This window comes from Parasteatoda tepidariorum, chromosome 4 (assembly GCF_982258835.1).
Source record: "Parasteatoda tepidariorum strain Cologne lab strain chromosome 4, Ptep-v5.0, whole genome shotgun sequence".
NCBI classification, from domain to species: domain Eukaryota; kingdom Metazoa; phylum Arthropoda; class Arachnida; order Araneae; family Theridiidae; genus Parasteatoda; species Parasteatoda tepidariorum.
The window spans coordinates 70,687,766-70,692,099 of NC_141758.1; positions in this window are offsets into that span (position 1 = coordinate 70,687,766).

Sequence of the window (4,334 nt, forward strand, 5' to 3'; positions counted from 1 at the left end):
CACTAGTTAATTCACATTTCTATTGAAAAGACTGTATAGTAAGAAATAATTTTCTTGTTACTCACGTTTCTTAATAAATTCTTTTTTCAATTAAATTGCTGTATGTGTCTCTGTCTATAACCTTTATTTTGAAAAAAAAATACTGATATTTATATACGTTTTAAAATAACTAAATGGCTTGAAAATAATGTTTCGAATAGATTTTAAAATACATATTTCTTCAATGTTAAACTAGCCAATGCAGTTTTAAGTGAAAGCTTGAAATATAAATTTACTCTTAAAATAATATTTAAATTTAACACGTTTTATATAAGTACTGGCAATTTACAAAAAGAGGGCAGAGTATACAGTGCTTTAAGTTTTTCTTATAAGTATGAAATATGATAATTATGACATTCTTTACCAGACATTGTATAAAGCAGGAAATGTTCTTTTGACGAAATACGATAATACGGTTTGGCGGATATGAACATACTTGTTTTCTTCCATTGATGTTCTCTTAAAATGTGAAGTACTGTAAAAAGCTTAGCTTCTTACTATAATTTTCCATAAATAATAACTTTACTTTAATTCGTTATTTACTTAGTTAATTAATTAGTTAATTGAAATAATTTTTTGAAGTCGAAAGAAAAAGGGAATATAATTTACTTACTAAATCAATTTTTTTAATGAGGCACATATATTTTACTTAAAGTGATTATTAATACTTATATCCAATTAGGGAAACATAGGGTGGAGAAAACAGGTAAAAAAAACCTGACAATAAATATTCACCTTAAAAAACAGTATAGGAAATACTGGGCAGGAATATACCAGTTAATATACTTCTATCTTAAAAATATCATTCTTGGATATATTTTACAGTGACCCATGCATCCCTACCGGGTAAAACAAAAACGTGTTTTATCAGAATAACGTATAAAAATAGGAAACTACTGTTTAAACAACGTAGATCTCAAGTATACCTCTTCAATAAGAAATCCTTATCTACGATGCCAGTTGTTCTGCTTGTCTAAAATATTCAATAAAAATTGGCAGTGATATTTATATATATATTAGGTTATTTGTTTAAATTTTGCAGCTGATAAACTAATGGTACAGATGTGTAAAAAAAGGAAATTTCCGAAAAACGTTATAGCGTCCTGATCGAATTTGCAATTTTTAAGATTCCATATTCCTAGTTACAAGATAAGTCTCAGCCCCTAATTATGAAAACTGCTTATTATCATAATTTGATGCATTTTATTAAGCAGGTTAGTTTAAAGTATGATTTGTTGAATATCTAATATATATAATTCTCTTACGTGGCTCCCAAATTTTGGCAGTATTTCTTTTCCGCCGGTGGCATCGTTTGCTTTGTTTTGTTTACGTTACTATTTCTCTTACACGGCGAATGAACCAATGATTGCCGCTAAAAATGTCACATGCTAAATCTAGCTGAAGTGGCTCAACATATAGCGCTTTGAAAACGGAAACTGAAATAACCAGAGAGCATCAGCTGCGGCAATCTCATACTATTAAGCTAGGCAGAAGTGATTAGTCTTTGTCGATAGATCTCTATTTAAGTATTTTGTCGAAAGCGCTTTTTTTCACGAATTTATATATTACGAATTTATTTGACGATTTTTGATTTATATTACGAATTATGCTATAGCACATTTCTAATAGGTTTAACGAATTACATGTCATTTATCTGAATTCAAATTTATTTTAATGACTTAGTATTTACTAAAAAGAAGTAATTTTTTTTAAAAAAAGTTTTTATATGGATTTGAATAATTGTTTCGAATTCTTAGAATTTTGTACATTTGCAACGTACCTAAGTTAGTAGCGAGCGAAGCTGGCTTGGTTTGCTAAGCAAACCATATAAGATTGCGTAGCAATTTTCGGGGGTTGGCGAGCGTTAGCGAGCAGGGGGCGCAGCCCACTAGTATTTCTATATTTTTCTTTAAAAAAAAATGTTTTTCTTTATTATAAATTATTGCAAAAATATTAAATTTATTTAATTAGTGTTTTAGACCATTTACTAAAGATAGTAAGATAATGTTTTTAATTTCAATAAAATAATTTTACCAATTTGAAGAAATTTAAGGAAAAAGAAAAGAAACTTAATATTTTCAGTAAAATTAATTTTAAAGCATATTTTTTACGTGCTCTAAATAAGGTTTCAATAATAAAGGGATGTTGTTTTGCGTGTGCGTGTCTAGGCTTGTAAATCTTAAAATATACACCCCCCCCCCGGAAGTTTTTATTCCTTCGCAAATGTGCGCATTTCAAATACAAATATAATCAAAACTAAAATATATTCTACAATGATCAGTGAAGCAAGTGTAAATTTAAAAAAAAGTTCGATAAAGTTATAATTTTAATATACGTAAATTTTCATACACTTTTTGGCTATTGACATAGAAATATATCTAAAAACTATTTCAAAATGTGAACCATTTGTCGTATATATATTTGAGCTACCAACACCAGAGATTCTTACAGTATTCAAGATAAACACTATTTAAATTTATTATACAGCTTATTCTTAAAGTTGCAATTATAGAGCTTGAGTATAGAATGCAAAAAAGACTTTTTTAATTTCAAATTATATATTTTGTGACCGAAAAACGAAAATAAAGGAAATAGTTTTCTTGCTTATTTCTTACACTTTGTCAATTTGATTGCTTTTCAATCAAGTTAGAATTTCGACTTTCTACATCAAAAAAAAAAGAAAGAATAATAAATTATTTCTTTAAAAACTACTCTTTAATGGATTCTTTTCAAAATTCCATTAAATCTGAATAGACTCTTTTCAGTAACAAATGATTAATCGCTTTTTTTGAGAAATAAATTTCAGGAAGTAAAATATTTTCTTTACAGAGTTATTATTAAAAAAAGATACAAGATTATAACTTCAAAATCTCTTTTTTCTTGCTACAAAGCTCAACTGTTGTAAGAACAAGGAGAAATATTTAAAATTTTTTTTTAATAAGTTAAATTTAATTTTTGAAAAATAAACTTAGGAACTCTTAAATATTTTTTTTTAGATATTTTTCTTTTTTATTAACTTTTTTCATCGATATACTTTTTAATATTTTTTTTCACTGTGTTTATTATTAGACGGACAAAAAAATTTGCACATGATTATTATTTTATGATTCAAATAGTAAGAATTGATGTTATAAATAATGAAAAACGTAATTAATTTTTCAAAGTTAGAATACAAATTTTTTTTAAAAATTAAAAATGTTTATTTTTTAATTTTTTATGTCTATATATATTTTACCATTTTTAAAACTAAACTTATATTTCAATATAATATTTCATTAGTTTTAATATAACAGTCAAAGAAACAATCAAATATGATAACAATCAGCGGAAAAGGCTTATTTAAGTATAAAAAGATCGATCAATATTTAAATGTACATAATATTAGGCAAAACACTTTGTATTTGTATACATTGCGAGGAAATTCTCGTAAAAAAATGGTTATATAAGATTTTATTTAATTGTTATTTTACCCTATTCAAACAAAACAAAAACATAAATAAGATGGTATTCAAACTGTTAACTGCGAGAAAAACCGTTTATTAACTGCTTTCTTCTAGTACGGCTAAACAATCAGAATTTTATCGCAACAATTAAGCCCATAAAATGAAGCCACTTAGTTCCTTGACGAAGGGTAGATATTACATCCGAGAGTAATCTGTAATGACCAACAGAACGGGATTTGAGTCCCAGCGTTGACAACAAAATATTTTCCCCTTTCCCTTCAACACCAGAAGAGTTTCTAGTATGCTACAATCCCCAGTTTTTGACCCAGAGCTATTGGAATACGATACTCTCATTCATGCATAGATGGCAGCACCATACTATCTCTAATGTCCAGTTAAATTTCTTTTTTATCATTTTGAAACCATGATTGTTGTAAATGATTAAACTACCGTATACTTTTGCATTAATGGTTTTCTAATCATACTAGTTGTAAACGGTTTCAAATCCATAAAGGTAAAAAATGTTCTTTGCAGTAAATTGTACGTTTAATTGGATTGACAGACTGCTGCATGTTATTTTACTATAATTTCAGATTGGCAATTCTAACAGTGTACAGTTTTTATTTCACACATTCTCAAGATTTATTTTTTCTTGCTATGAAACTCAACTTTCACAAGAGCGAGAAGAAATATTTAAAGTGAGTAAATGTAAAGAATTCAATTTAAAGTTTTGAAAATGAATTCTTAAATTACTAAATAATTCTTATTAAATATTTCTCGTTTTTATTAAGTAATTTTTTTACACTTTTTTTATTACTTTGTACTCAATATTAGACAAAAATCTTAGTATAT